The sequence below is a fragment of the Rhinolophus sinicus genome, chromosome 12 (assembly GCF_057876585.1).
Source record: "Rhinolophus sinicus isolate RSI-liver-muscle chromosome 12, RSI-T2T, whole genome shotgun sequence".
Taxonomy (NCBI): domain Eukaryota; kingdom Metazoa; phylum Chordata; class Mammalia; order Chiroptera; family Rhinolophidae; genus Rhinolophus; species Rhinolophus sinicus.
In genome coordinates this window covers 44,638,779-44,654,225 of record NC_142512.1, presented here as the reverse complement: position 1 = coordinate 44,654,225, position 15,447 = coordinate 44,638,779, and the positions used below count along the sequence as shown (strand labels likewise).

General features: G+C 47.4%; 1 long non-coding RNA gene across 2 annotated transcripts in view; it reads right to left on the bottom strand.

Annotated features, from left to right (window-relative positions):
* Nucleotides 1-76: 76 nt before the first annotated feature.
* LOC141568783 (uncharacterized) overlaps nt 77-15,447 on the bottom strand; it is a 20,261-nt gene continuing 4,890 nt past the window's right edge. For both annotated transcript variants that reach the window (XR_016022968.1, XR_016022967.1), the window contains exons 2-4: nt 13,321-13,489; nt 2,204-2,369; nt 77-1,933 (exon numbers count right to left, since the gene is read on the bottom strand). This is a non-coding gene — a long non-coding RNA (uncharacterized LOC141568783). The remainder of the gene's footprint in view (nt 1,934-2,203; nt 2,370-13,320; nt 13,490-15,447) is intronic.

The window sequence follows — 15,447 nt, the reverse complement described above, 5'->3', positions numbered from 1 at the left end:
ATGATCAGTCACCTCATCTGGCTTCTTCTGTAGGTCTGGGGGCGGGGGGGGGGGGGGGGGGGGGGGGGCCCGGTACGGAAGTGGGAAGTGGCTTTGTGCGTGTGGGGAGAGTTCAGGTTTTGGCTGGCACTTGGGGGAGGTGCTGCAAAGATCCAGGCTCACCTGGGGACTGGGTGGAGGGCTCCGGGAAAGGGGGAAAGAATGGAGGGGCTGTTCTGGGAGGGAGGGACATAGAGGCACATGAGCACACTTGCCCTCTCCCACTGGGACACAGCTGTCAGTCACTCATGCAGGAGCAACCACACAGACTGGCAGCCTTTGAGAGCTACAAAGATGACCCTAGAGATGAGAAGAGCCCCTTCATTTGACAGATGAAAAAATTAAGACTCAGGTTGAGTGGCTTGCTCCAAGTCACCTCAGGTATCCACAGTCCCCATTAGTCTTTCCCTGTCTCGTCCACGTGTTCCTTTAAGTGACAAGTGGAGGTGGGGAGAAGAGTGGCATTCTTCTGAGGTGGTTGTGGAGGCTGTGGGTCCTTTCCTAACTCCTCAGCACCATGGTGTCTGTCCCCAGAGGTGGGGGGACCCACCCTAGCAGACACTCCAAGGGTGTGTGAGGGAACCATGAAAGAAATGGAGGCTGGGTAGAGGGAGCAGGGAAGGAGTCAGTGACAGCTGCTAGGGAGACCCCTACCCATTTGACTGCTTGGGCTTTTGGCCGTCACCTGGACTCCTGGGTATCTGCATGTGGTATGGAGCCTGGGGCTCTGAGGGACACACAGGCTTATGAGTCACACTTGGCATATTGAGCGTGTGCGGGAGGCTGTGTGACCTAAGTACCTTCAAGGTCATGCTGAGTTGTCAGATTGCACGGTGTCAGAGAGAGGTGTGTGGAGGAGAGGTGTGTAGAGGTGGGAGGAAGGTGGGCAGAAAAGGAAGGTGGCTGCGCCAGCTGTAGGAGGTGGAGGAGGCATGGCATTGTCAGTGGAAGGGAGAAAGGAGGGAGGTGAGAGGACAGCTGGGGCCCTGTGGCTTTCCCTCACACCAAGGGACACCAGTGCATTTCAGGGCTGGTTAAGTAGTTGCCCATGATCAGAGCAGCCCTTGCAAGGATGAGGGGCCAGGCTGAGGGTGAGGCAGTGAGCCTGGGCTCTCTGGTGGTCCTAACAGCTTGGTTTTCCAGGCTGTGAGGGCAATGGGCTATATGCGCAAATGAGTTTATGTCTTCTGGGGCAGAGCAGCCTCTCCACTGGTAGAGGCTTGGGGGGATTTTGAGAGTAGCAACCCTTCAGGCCCTGACGCAGTGGTCCTGGGTGGTGTCGGAGGGAGGATGGGTAGAGAGAAAGAAGAGCCTGAGGCTTAGCTTGTAACCAGGGAGCTCTTCTCTACTGTCAGGAAATAAACTGCAGAATGCAGGATGATGGCAGGTTTTAGCCGGGGCCTTGCCTCTGAGGAGCTCCTGAGAACCGACTCTGGGAGGGTGGTAGAGCAGGCGTTCTGTTCTCCCAGTCCATTTTCAGCCGTAACTGTGGCATTGTGACGACGGCTGTAGAACCTCTGGGTTAGGGCCTGAGTTCTGCTAGGAACAACTACTGCCTCACTGAAAAATCCTAGAAGCAAAGGCATGTTGGGGTTGGAAGATACTCTAACTCCCCTGGTTTACATGGAGCAAACTGACACTATGGCTGGTTGGAGGTGTCACACTGTACCTCCCTCATGGTCACATTCACTATAATGGCTTGTTGAATAATACAGCTTCCCCGCTAAACTGTGAGTTCCAGGATGGCGAAGGTTGTGTCTGCCTTATTCTCTGGTGTTCCCAGAGCTTCGCACAGTGCCTGGCACAAAGTAGGCCCTAATTTAGGGGAGGGGGAATGAAATGAAGGGATGACCAACATTCATACTCACTCTCCTGGTGGCAAGCTCACCGCCTCCTATACGAATGACACAAAAAGCCAAACCTCACTAATTTGGAATTTGCAATAATGATACTGCAACCTTGATCCCAGTGAGTCAAAGTTAAAAATATAACACTCTCTATTTTGGGTCTTATTCATGTGGAAGAGGGATAATAATAAGAATACGCCTTACATCTGGATAGCATTTTAGCCTTTCCTAAATTCTTTTGTGTAAATTATCTAATTTGATATTTATAATAACCTTGAGAGGTAGGAGAGAGATAGGTCCTTTGTTGGGTCACCTACCTCCGAGCTGCCAACAAAACAGTGGAGTGGGTTCTGAATCCTGCAGGAGGACATGATGATGATGAGGCCGTGCGAAGAGCCGTGGGGGCCTAACCACCCAAGGAAACGCAGTCTGCTTAGCGGCTTGCTCCATCTCTTTAAGGCTCTTCCAGGGCAGGACGGATCACTAGGTACCCCAGTTTGAGAAAAATGTCACTTGGAAAATATGTCCAACAATGGGATAGAATTGAGAGTCGAAAAATAAACCTTACATTTATGTCCAGTTGATTTTGGACAAGGGTGCCAGGACAAGTAAATGGGGTAGGGGGAAAGAGAAGAAAATCTTTTTAACAAACGGTGATGGGACAACTGGATTTCCACATACAAAAGAATGAAGTTGGATCCCTACCTTACACTATTTACAAAAATTAACCCAAAATGGATCATAGACTTAATGTAAGAGTTAAAACCATAAAAATCTTAGAGGAAACATAGGTACAAATCTTTGTGCCCTTGGATTAGGCAATGGTTTCAAAAGCACAAGTTCCAAAAGAAAAATTGGTCTTCATCAAAATTAAAAACTTTTGTGCTTCAAAGGGTGCCATCAAGAAAATGAAAAGACAACCCATGGAATGGGAGAAAATATTTGCAAAGCATGCATATGACAAGGGACTTGCATCCAGAATGTATGAAGAACTCTTACAATTCAACCATAAAAAGACAAACAACCCAATTAAAAAATGGATTTAAATAGATATTCCCCAAAGAGACACACAAATGACCAGTAAGCACATGAAAAGATGTTCAATTTCATTAGTCATCAGGGAAATGCAAACCAAACCACAACCAGATACTACTTCACACCCACCAAGATGCCTAAAATAAAAGACAGACAGTAACAAATGTGTCAAAGAGAAACTGGAACCCTTATACATTGCTGGTGGGAATGTAAAATAGTGCCACCTCTATGGAACATAGGTTGGCAGTTCCTCAAGATATTAAACATGGAGCTACCATATGACCCATTCCTAGAATTGGAAAATGTCCACACAAAAACTTTTACACGAATGTGCAAAGCAGGATACTTTTATTCATAACAGTTCCAAATTGGAAACAACCCAAATGTCCATCAACTTTTGAATTAGATAAACAAAATGTGGTATATCCATACAATGGAATATTATTCAGCTATAAAAAGAAATGAAGTGTTGGTTACATATTACAACATGGACGAACCTTGAAAACATGACGCTAAGTGAAAGAAGCCAGTCACAAAAGGCCACATATTGTATAAATCCATTTATGTGTAGTGTCTAGAACAGACACGTACATAGAGACAGCAAGTGGGTTAGTGGTGCCAGGTGCTGGGGAGTGGGGGGTGGGAGTGACTGCCAAAGCTATGGAGTTCCTTTATGGGACGAGGAACCTGTTCTAATGAAATTATTAGTGATGGCTGCACAACACTGTGAATAGTCTAGAAACCACCGAATTGTACACTTTCAAAGGAGGAATTTTATAGTCTATGAATGATATTTCAATATAGCTGTTATTTAAAAATATGCTTACTTCCATCATTCTACATTCTTCAAGGAACCTCCTGATTAGTGCGGGGTTTTCGGAGAAGCCATGGTTCTCTCACTGAATACCCTCTTTACTTAGGCCAAACCTACCCACATTTCAAAGGCCAGCTAAAGTCCTGCCTCTAAAATGAACACTTCTAGTTTCCTCAACCCAAGCTAACCTCTCCTTTCTATATCTATTCAGCATTAACTCACATGGACACCAAAAATAAGGTGCAGGGGAAATAGTGCTGGATTAGGAGCCAGAAAAATCTGGGCCACACTTACAAGCCTTATGACCCGAGCAAAATAATCTCTTTGAGCCTCAGTTTCCTCATGTGTAAAATGGCCGCAAACATTTCTACCCATCCTCTAAGGGTTGTGGGAAAATGAAGATAGATCCTTTGTCAGTTGTCACGCAAAAAGAAGATAGTATTAACATTACCAAAATCATTGGCTAATATTCCTAGATGCAAGGCCCTGGGCTAAGAGAAAAATACAAGTCTATCGCCTTTAACTTAGAACTTGGGGTGAAGAGAAAATTAGCTCTCTGAGGCTAAGTGCTTAAGGCTGCTATAAAGCCTAGGTCTAGGGAGTCAGGAGGAAGCTGGCCCATGCCAGCTGGGGGGACAGGCAACACAGCTTGACCAGGAGGAAGGCAGGGTTTAGCCTCAGAGAATCAGAGAGGGTTAGGCCTCCTAGCCAGAGAGCTAGAGCCAAGTGTGCAAGTGGGGATGAAAGGGTAGAGCTGGGTGGGGTGAGAGGAGCCCCACAGAGCTGACACCTTCCGGGGTCATCTCTGTCCACGTTCACGAAGGGACCGCTGCAGAGGACCTCACTAGGGGCACAACCAGAAGAGGTGGGTTTAAGATTTGGGATTAGAAATAAGAACATCCTGCCTCAAGAATATGACACTTGACATGTCCAGTGAGAGTAGACGGAGGCAGTGAGCATTCCAGAGGGCAGAGGAGGAGTGAGCACGGAGTGTTGTCCAACTTTGCATTTGGGCTCCACCTCTTGTGTGACCTTAGTCAACCTACTAACCTGCTTGTGCATTAGTTTCCTCATCTGTGAAATGGGAATCAAACAGTACCTAACTCAAAAGGTTGCTAGGTTTAAATTTATTCAGTGATGTAAAGCGCTTAGATGCCTGGCTCAATAGACACGGCCTGCTATATACGCTGGGGTACCCCCAGCACTCACACAGCACCCAGAGCATAGGAGGGATGGTTAATGTAGATGCAGTGGAGGAAGGAGGCGCTATCAGGGCAGATAGCAGGCCTGGCTTCGCCGAAGGACCTGGGCCTTCCTGGGTCTTGGGCAGTATTTGGAACCCCTTGGTCCTTCTCAGGCAGCTCTCACCTGCCACTCCCACACTCACCAGAGGTGACTGCGGTGGAAAACTTGGTGAGCTATGAATACACTGGGCTTGGGTAGAGGCGCACTTGACACCTCTGCAGGGGATGCCTGGTCCAGCAGCACCTGAGGCAGGTGGCAGACAGAGGAAAAGCATCTCATGGCTGCAGGAGGGGGCATGGATGGAGACCAGTGGTGGCAGAGGTGAGAAGAAGACCTGGCTCCTCAGTCACCCACCTCCTTACAGCAAAGGACCAGTGCCCCCCAAAACCAAGCCCTCATCTCCTTGCCCTCCCACCATGTAACCTGCCTCTAGAATGTTCCCCTCCTAGGGACATGTCTTTCAAGGCATCACCCTTCTCAGCGCCCCCTTCTTAACCCCTTTCCATCCAATCAGCTGCTGCCTCCTTTCGGGCCCACAGGTCCCTCTGCACACCCTCTGCACTTTTCTCAGTCTCAGGCCCACCTCCCCCTTCGCTCCCCCTCGGCCCCCACCCCCTGGGGGCAGTGTCTGTCCCTGTCTCTGGGCCGTCTGAGTTTGCTAATCACTTATCTTCACTGATGCTCGGAAATACCAATGTAGTCAAGGCACAGCCCAACCTAAAACCTTCCCCAGGGGGACGTCGACCGCCCACCTAGGCTTTGGCACCTCAGCTCACATCCTAGTGCTGACCGGTGGAAATTTCTTTATTTTCTCTCCTTGACATGTGAGTCTTCCAACGACTGGTCTGATCAACTTTTACCCCTCTTTTCAGGGTTCAGCCCAAGTGACATCCCAACCGGAGTTCAGGGTCCGGCACCTCTCTGGGAATTGCTCTTAAACATCCTAGGGCTCTGTGTTGGTGACACCATCTCTGGCACAAGCACTATGGTCTCAGGAGAAATGTGTGCAGGAACAAGTGAGAGAAAGAAAAGGAGGGAGACATTTTTAATGAAGACCAGACAAGATTAGGCAATAGGAGACAGGACCAATACGAGTCCAAGATTACTCAGATGTTCCTGGCCTGGGAGGCAGAGATGGATTGTCACTATCCACCCTTACCAGGGCCTGCTTCCCGGGAGTCAGGGGCCTGACACCCCAAAGACAGAGTGCAATGGGGACAGAGTCCAAGGAGGCTTTGTTGCCACAGGGCATTGTCCTTGGAATGTAACATAAAAACACACACCCCAGTATCTTTCTTATTAAACGTGTGCTTGACATGAAACTGGGGGGTGCAGGGGGGGGGGAGGAGCTAAACGGAGACATGAAATGTAAGAAAACTTTCTCCAAAGATAGGAGTGCTGAGTCAAAGCAGTAAGATTGAATTCTATAGGTACCCTGCATTTAGAGGGAGAAATTAGATGCATGTAAGCAAACGGGGTATTTTTCACATGAAAAATATCTGTGGGTTTTCATCAACGCCCAGGTTCAGTAGGAACTACAGGGCTGACGAGGCTGCCAGGACCGTGGCTGCTCCGATGGACTGACATTAACGGGATCGGGCCCGCTCTGTGCTGGACAGACCAGCCCTGGGGTTTTCCTCAAACACGCGTGTGCAGTTTACGAGGGATATGGAAAATCTGCAGTCTATTCACAAGAGGATGAGCAGGTGCAGAGGGATGTGGAAACCATGTCTTCCCAGGAATCACTGAAGGTGATGGGCTTCTCCTGGAGAAAAGGAGACACTGCACACAGGGTGCTACCTCTCCTGTTGGAGGGTGGTCATGTCAGAGAGAGAAAAGACTCTCTCTCTCTCTCTGAGTGGAGAACAACAAGTATGAACAATGAGGGAGGAGACAGACTCAGCAAAGAAGAAGTTTCTAAGAACTACAGCAGTCCGGCCCACGGAGGTAGTGAGCTTCCTGGCCCTGGAAATGTTCACACAGAGGGTGTCGCAGATATCATAGACGTCCCTCGCAAGAGAACAGTGGTTTCTGACCCTTTTTCCCCTTCTGAACATCCCATGTTAAGAAATCCCATGTTTTGAAACACTGTCTCTTTAATAAATTTCACTTATTCAAAGTAAAAATTGTCCCATTTTAATAGTCAAAAACCTGTATACTATCAATCTTCTGAGGCTTAGGTAGGCCTGGGGCCTACTGAATAGAAAAAGAAGTGAATCTTTTGGGGGTCTGGAAATGCTTCTAAGAGGAGGTTGTACCTTTTGGCCGGAACCGCCATCTTCCAGTAATTCGCCAAAAAGACCAACACTAAGGGGACAAGGAGAGGCACCGCTGTACGTCCTCCAGGCCTTTTAGAAACATGGAGTTCTTCCTTTGGCCACATACACATGAATCTATAAGAAAGGTGGTATTGTAGACATCAAGGGAATGGGCACCGTTCAAAAGGAACGGCCCACAAATGTTACCATGGCAAAACTGGAAGGGTCTACAGTGTTACCCTGTTGGCATTGTTGCAAACAAACAAGTTAACAGCAAGATTCTTGCCAAGAGAATTAATGTACGTACCGAGCATGTTAATTACTCCAAGAGCCGAGATGGCTTCCTGAACTATGTGGAGGGAAATGATCAGAAAAAGAAGGAAGCCAAAGAGAAAATTACTTGGGTTCAACTGAAGTGCCAGCCTGCCCCACCCAGAGAGCCACACTTTGTGAGAACCTGAGCTGCTGGAACCCAACCCCTATGAATTCATGGATTAATAGGTATATAATAATAATAAAGACTTCTGGGCTGTAAAAAAAAGAAAAAAGAAAGAAAAAGAAAAGAAAAGGAAGAAAGGAAGGAAGGAAGGAGGAAGGAAGGAAGGAGGAAGGAAGGAAGAAAGAAAGAAAGAAAGAAAGGAAGGAACAAAGAAAGAAAGAAAGAAAGAAAGAAAGAAAGGAAGGAAGGAAGGAAGGAAGGAAGAAAGAAAGAAAGAAAGAAAGAAAGAAAGAAAGAAAGAAAGAAAGAAAGAAAGAAAGAAAGAAAGAAAGAAAAAGAAAAAGAAAAAAGAAAGAAAGAAAAAGGAGTTTGTGCTGGAGCTGGGATTTGAGGAATGACTTGGGTTCTACAAGCAGACAAAGGGAGGTGAAAACATAAGGTACAGAACAAACTACTGAGTTTAAAGTGGGCTTGTGTTGAGGCTGGAGGCAGGAGGGTGCAGATTCCAAAGGGCTGTCCATGCTGGACTCCAGAGCCTGTCAGTTTAGTAGGGGCCATACAGGAAAATGGTATAATCTGCATGGAGGAAAGAGGAGTGAGCCAAAAAAGGAAAGAATAGGTAAAATCCAACTACTTTAAAAGTAAGATTTTTCTAGGGTGGCCGGTTAGCTCAGTTGGTTAGAGCGTGGTGCTAATAATACCAAGGTTGCCGGTTTGATCCCCACATGGGCCACTGTGAGCTACGCCCTTGTTAAAAAAAATAAAATAAGATTTTTCTGTTATCAAAAGATACCCCAAGAAAATTCAAACAAGTCACAAACTTGGAATGGTATTTGGAACACATTTAAGTGACAAAGGACTAATAATGTCTAGAATATATAAAGAACTGTATGAATCAGTAAGAAAAAGAAAAAATGGACAAAGGAAACAAACAGGAATAGCACAGAAGAGGAAGCACAAATGCCTCATAAACACGTGAAAATATTCAACCTCATTTAGTAACAAAGGAATGAAAGTCTGTCATATCCACAAAATTGGCACAAATTTAAAAATTGAACAATACTAAGTGTTGCTGAAGATGCGGAACAATGTGGGAACACGCCTTCCCTGCTGGTGGGAAATGCAAATCAGTACAATTATTTTAGGAAGCAGTTTGACATTTGGATACCCTTGAACTTTTGTGTACCCTGACCCAGCAATTTTATTCTCAGTATATTCCCTAGAGCAATATATCTCAAACTGGGATGAGGACCAGTTTTATTTTTGTTTAATTTTCAATCTGTTGGGGGAATAATACTTCTGTAAAATACTATAAAAATGAATTCCTAAAATATGAAGTGAAAAAAAAAAAGACATATAACATACAAGCCCTGATATTTCCTTATTAGATTCAACAGATGTAAAGTTACTTATGTACCGTGTTTCCCCGAAAATAAGACCAGGTCTTATATTAATTTTTGCTCCAAAAGATGCATTAGGGCCTATGTTCAAGGGATGTCATCCTGAAAAACCATGCTAGGGCTTATTTTCCGGTTAGGTCTTATTTTCAAGGAAACACGGTACATAACGTGTTTTCCCCAAAATAAGACCTACCCCGAAAATAAGCCCCAGTTAAGATCGTCAGCCAGATGGACACCTTTAGTACCTTATGACGATATTCCAGAAAAAGATGACATGACTGTATTTGAATAAATGTAGATTGTTGTATATGAAAAAATAAGACTTCCCCTGAAAATACGCCCTCATGCATCTTTTAGAGCAAAAAATAATATAAGACCTGGTCTTATTTTCGGGGAAATACGGTATAAGACCCGGTCTTATTTTCAGGGAAACACAGTACCAAAGAGACGTGTACAAGAATGCTCCTGGCAAATTGTTCTGTAACAGAGAAAAACAGGAAGTAACTCATGTCCAGTGACAGGTTTGGAGATTGCAGAAATAAATTGTGGTATAATGACACGATGGATTATGGACTACTATAGAGTTGTGAAAATAAATGAACGATAGCTCTATGCCACAGCATCAGCATAACTGTGAGAGAAAAAACAAGTCTGAGAAGACTACTATGATGCCTTTTTTAAAAAAAGCTTTATCGAAGTATAATTTACCTTTCCATGTTGTAGCATAATTCGCCCATTTTATAAATATGATTTAATGATTATTATTTAGAGATTTGTGCAACTATCACACTATCTATTTTCAGTACATTTCCATCACCCCCCACATACCCTCGTGTCCACTTGCTGTCACTCCCCATTTCCCCACTAGCTGCAGGCAAACTTTTATCTATATTCTATCTCTATAGATTTGACTTTTCTGGACATTTCGTATAAATAGAATCATACAACACGTGGTCTTTCATGTCTGGATTCTTTCACTTAGCATCATGTCTTTGGAGTTCATCCGTGTTGTGGCATGTATCAATGCTTCCTTCCTTTTTATTGTCAAATAATATTCCATTGTGTAGATATACCACATTTTGTTTACTCACCCGTTGATGGACATTTGGGTTATTTCCACTTTTCGGCTACTTAGAATAAGCCTGCTTTGCATGCAACTCTACACAGACATGGTTTCATTTCTCTTAGGCACATGTCTAGGAAACACCGTTTCTATAAAGCTCTAAAACAAGCAAAACTAAACAGCGTGATGTTTAGCGATACAAAGTACTGAAACTATTCTTGAAAAGAGAATGAAACACTGGGGTGCATGTGGGGGCGGGAGATGGGAAAGGGGAGGACAGGACTCAGCTAGCAAGAGTGATGTTGGGTAGTGAGTCTCCAGCTGCTCCTTTTATTATGCTTTGTTAATTTACATACGAGGTCTGACAATTAAGTTCACGAACTCATCCTAGAAAAAGTGTTATTATATATATACCTCATTGCTGAATATCACTATGATCACCTTCAAAATACCCCCCTTGGGAAGCTATGCAGTGACACCAGTGCCTCGTCCACCCTTCAAAGCAATTTTGGAACTCTTTTTCTGGAATGGCCATCACAGCTGTCGTCATATTACCCTTGATGTCCTGAATGTCATAAAAATGTCTTCCTTTCAATATTTCCTTTATCTTCGGGTAAAGAAAGAAGTCTGTGGGTGCCAGATGAGGTGAGTAGGGAGGGTGTTCCAATACAGTTATTTGTTTACTGGCTAAAAACTCCCTCACAGACAGTGCTGTGTGAGCTGGTGCATTGTCGTAATGCAAGAGCCATGAATTGTTGGCGAAAGTTCAGGTCGTCTAACTTTTTCATGCGGCCTTTTCAGCACTTCCAAATAGGAAACTTGCTTAACTGTTTGTCCAGTTGGTACAAATTCATAGTGAATAATCCCTCTGATATAAAAAAAAAAAAAGGTTAGCAACATCGTTGCAACAAGTTTGCGAACTTAATTGTCAGACCTCGTATATATTAGATACCATATATAATACCTAGTTATGCTATATGTAACATACGTTACGTAATAAGAAGACATTTTTAAAAAGGAAGCCTGTCTCCAACACTCTAACAATTCCACTGGGTTCTCCTCTCAGGATAAGCAGGTCCCTCCTTATTCTGGCCACCTGTCCGTGCTCCTGGCCTAGCGTGTTCCTGGCTCTCTCTGCTCCAGCCCCAACGGCCTCCTGGCTGTTCCTCAAAGGCCCCTGCAGCTCCTGCAGGTGCTGGAGTCTCTGCAGAAAGGCCCTCCCCAGGTGTCTGCCAGGCCGCTCCCTGGCTGCCTCCAGGGCGCTTCTTCCCTAACTGCCCTCTGAACAGCACAGCTGTGCGTCCTCCTCCCTTCCCTGTAGCCCCCTCAGCCTGATTTACTTTTCTACATTTTAGCCTCTCCTTACTTATTTGTTGTGTCTGTAGCCACCCGGACATATGCAAGTGCAGAATGTCAGCTCCAGGGGAGCTGGGCTCTGTTTAGAATAGCTGGCTGCCGAGTCCCCAGCTTTTTCATACCAGCTTCGGTGCCCAGCTTCTCCCCCTCCCCCAGTCTCATCGCTACTGTCCCCACCTTCCCTCATCATTTCTCACCAGGCCCCTCCTCTGGCCTCCCCCTTGTCTATTCTCCCTCCAGGCCAGTCTTACATACGACTGTGAGAATGGATGCTTGTCCTGACACACAATCTGATCACGGCATCCCAGGCTCCTTATCACCTGAGTGGCAAAATCCACACTCCGGAAGTGAAGTCCAAAGTTTTCCTGGTGTGGCCCCTGCCTCCTCCATGTGCTCAGTTCTTGTCCGACCTCCACAGGTCCTTCTATCAGCGCTTTCCAGAGGTCAGGCCCCTTGTGGGTCCGGCCCCTGATAAAGTGCTTAAGAGTCAGCAACAAAGGGAGGAAAACAAGAACAATGATATATATCAAACCAAGCAGCATGTATTCAGCCAAGTCGCCAGCTGTCCTTTCAAGGTTACAATACCTTCTATTCCAAATAGCCTTTTTTTTTCTTTTATAGTTAAAATATTACTCCTTTCATAAAAGGGTAGTAAGAGCAAATGACTTTTTTTTTCTTCTAATGTCCTTACTTGGCAACCCAAAAAGTACTTGCAACTCTAGCCAGATTCCATATTTTTCCTGACAATTCCGTGGTCTACAGAAGCTGGCCCCTCTGGCCTGTCAAGCAGACCCTGATCTCTCAGGACCCCGGGGTCTTCCTGGCCTTTCATTCCTTCTGCCTGGAATGCCCCCTCTCCATCCAGGCCCAGTGCTTGGTCATCACCCCTCATGCCTCAGAGCCTGACCTTTCTTCTCCCAAAAGCAAGTCCTTGGCATCCAGCACCCCATCCCGTGAGGAAGACTACAACCATTTGCACCCGTGTCTTCCCACAGAACCAGGATGGTGGAAACTACGCACCATCATGCTCACATTTCCAGAGCCCAGTGCAACCCCAGGTGCCCATGTACATGGCAGGTTTGCTGAGAGCTTGACTGGAACGAATGAATTCCAACCTCCTTTGCAGAAGGTGGTGAGGGGCTGTGTGCCTGCCTGGGCCTCAGCACCGCCGGCTCTTTCCTGCTCCGAGTGACCCCCACCCCCAACCCCACTGGAGCCCAGCTTGGAGCACAGGGCCTCTAACTGGCCCTAAAGCACGATCCAGCACCTGTGTGTATTTTACTGTGGTTGTGTGTATCTTACGCACTGTTCTCGGAAAGAGGCCAGGAAATGAATGAAGCTGCCCACACGCTGGAAGCCCAGGGAACCTCAGACAGACAGGAAGACAGATGGAGGAAAGGGTGAGAGACTGTGAGAGAGAGGCTGAGAAAGAGATAGTCAGAGAGAAAGGAAACAAGGCCTGCGATGGCAGCAGAGACAGAAACATGGGATCCCACAGAGAAGAGAGGGAGGGAGGGGCAGCGGCCATCATTGTGGCAGTGGGATCTTGGAGCTGGGGGGTCTGGCCAGCCTCACACTGGGCTGGGGGAGAGGCACCCCTTTTGGCCTCTAACAGTCTCCATCAGGGGACCCAGAGCATGGAGGCAAATTCATCTTTGGGGTCCACCCCTCACCTCTAGATGTCCAGGGCCCTGGCCAAGCCCTCTGAGTGCCCAAGATCCCCACGCCTGGCCTCCCCAGGGCCCTTCACTAAACAAACTCCCTGGAAGATGGGTCAGAGGAAGGGTTCCTAGGGGAGAAAATAGCATTTTGCTGTTTCGTTACCTTGGAGTAGTTTGCTTTGTTTTACGAAACACCTCTTGAGAGGGGCTTTGAGGCAGATGTCAGGAAGAGAGTCCCATGTTGAGGGAAGGCGGTGGCTGACATCTGGGGTGAGGCAGAGGCCACTTCCTGTCACCCCTTTGACAACAGGGTGGGTGGGTTGACCAATGTGCTGAGAAGGAGGAAATAACGGAGATGAGACTCTTCTAGCTTAGCAAACCTTCTCTAATGGTCAGCTGGTGAGAAAGGCGCAGGGACTTCTGGGAGAAACCTTTCCCTGGAGGAACCTGGATGGGGCTGGACTCTGCAGCGGGTCCAGTCAGCTAAGGGAGGCCTGGTGCTGCTTGCTGCGCATGGCTGATGCTGACTGGCCACCTGGGCACTGTGGGGATGCCATGGGGGCCAATAAACAGAGCACCGGGCCACTAAAGAGCTTCGGAGCCGGCTCACTGGCATGGGGCCATTGCATTTGCTGGTATACAGCTGTGCAGGCAAGCAGGTGCACCTGGCTCCTGACTCCACAGTGAAATGAAAAGGCCAGGACTGAGCCTTGGGCCAAATTAAGCCCTGGTGTGTGTGTGTACTTGGATTTATCAGGTGAAGAGAGGCCCGTGGAAGGGAGGAAAACTCAGGAAAGATGAGAGCACTCAGAGTCATAGCATTTGGTCTTGACATTGCCCCTCAACTGTGAAGGGAGACTTACTTCACAGTGGATAATGGGTGAGGGGATGTGGGGATGGATATGGCTTATTAAAGCCTCCAAGTGGTATTCTTGTCTTCCAACAGCCTTAGGCCCTAGAACCTAGGAGCCGGCCCGGGGGAACATTTTTGGGTGAGACCTTGAACCAAGCCTACCCAGAATACCTGGGCTACCTGTGGCTGTAAGAGCAGGAAGGCCCAGCTCCAGCCCTGATCCAGGAACTGGCCCCTTGGGTCCCTACAAGAGCAGGAGGCAGACTGCCCTAGGCCATGAAGCAGGAGACTAAGGATTAACCCAAATTCAGGGACCAGCTGAAGGGTGTGGTTCTCCCTGGCACCAGACCACATTTTAGGATCTCCCACTGGCTGGGAGGGCTCTAAGGAGTGTGGCTTCTTGGGTGAGGGAACTTCTGAGCTAAGGTCAAGGTGCCTTCAAATCTAATCTGCTCTCAACAAGGGCCAGATGGCCTGATAGGTACATTTGAAGCAGGAGGTGATGGCCAAAGTCAGAGCGAGATGAATGGGGGGAGGGGAGGGGCAGAGCAGGGCTAAGTGAAACTTCTGACTCAGGACAAGTGTCCTGCTGACTTACTGTGACCTTGGAAGTTCCCCAGGCTTAGTACACTCATTAGAGCTGGTACCTCACATGACCACCCCCTTCTTTCTGCTCTTCTGGGTTCAGCTGAGGTCCTGCTCTAGCAGAGGGCTGCCATAAAGCTACAGCTGGGGGACACTGCCCATCTCCCACTAGGGTTATCATCTGGGTCATGACTTGGTCACCCTGCACTTTTGGGTCATAGTGGCCACCCTATCCTTGCCACACTCCTGGCATAAGGGGCTTGGCCAAGAACCAGGGAGTGTAGAGCCACAGTCGGAATAGCTTTAGGACCCAAAATGAGAATTCAGTGTTGTCACAGGCTTTGAACAAAGTGCAGAAGTCCAGACCTGCAGTTTATGGCTGGTTTGTGGAGGTGATTAGATGGTTGTTATTATCAGCAGCTCTGCCTCTCCCTCTCCACCCCTCTGCTGACACCACTGAAGGTTCTGGTCACCCCCTCAGCCCAGGCTCACACTCTTGCTCCTCTGGGTGTTCCTAGCACTCACATAGCAGATCTTCAGTGTTTGTTGATTGATTGACTCAGGGAGAAAAGCAGGGATGTGGGGATTGAGAATACGACAGGGCTGGGACTCGAACCTCATGATTTCCTTCTTGGAGGGGACAGCGGGCCTGGGTGAGTGTGATGTGGGGGCTGATGTGTGATGCCAGGCTGTACCACCAGCCACAGGTGAACCTTCTAGGCTGGACGAGGGGAGCCTGGTGGTGCCCTCTGGACCATGACCCAATGTCCAGATTCTCCAGTGTGTGATGGACATAATCATGGTCAGACACAACTACAGTGATGGGCCTCTGGATACTCAGATGCCCCAGGA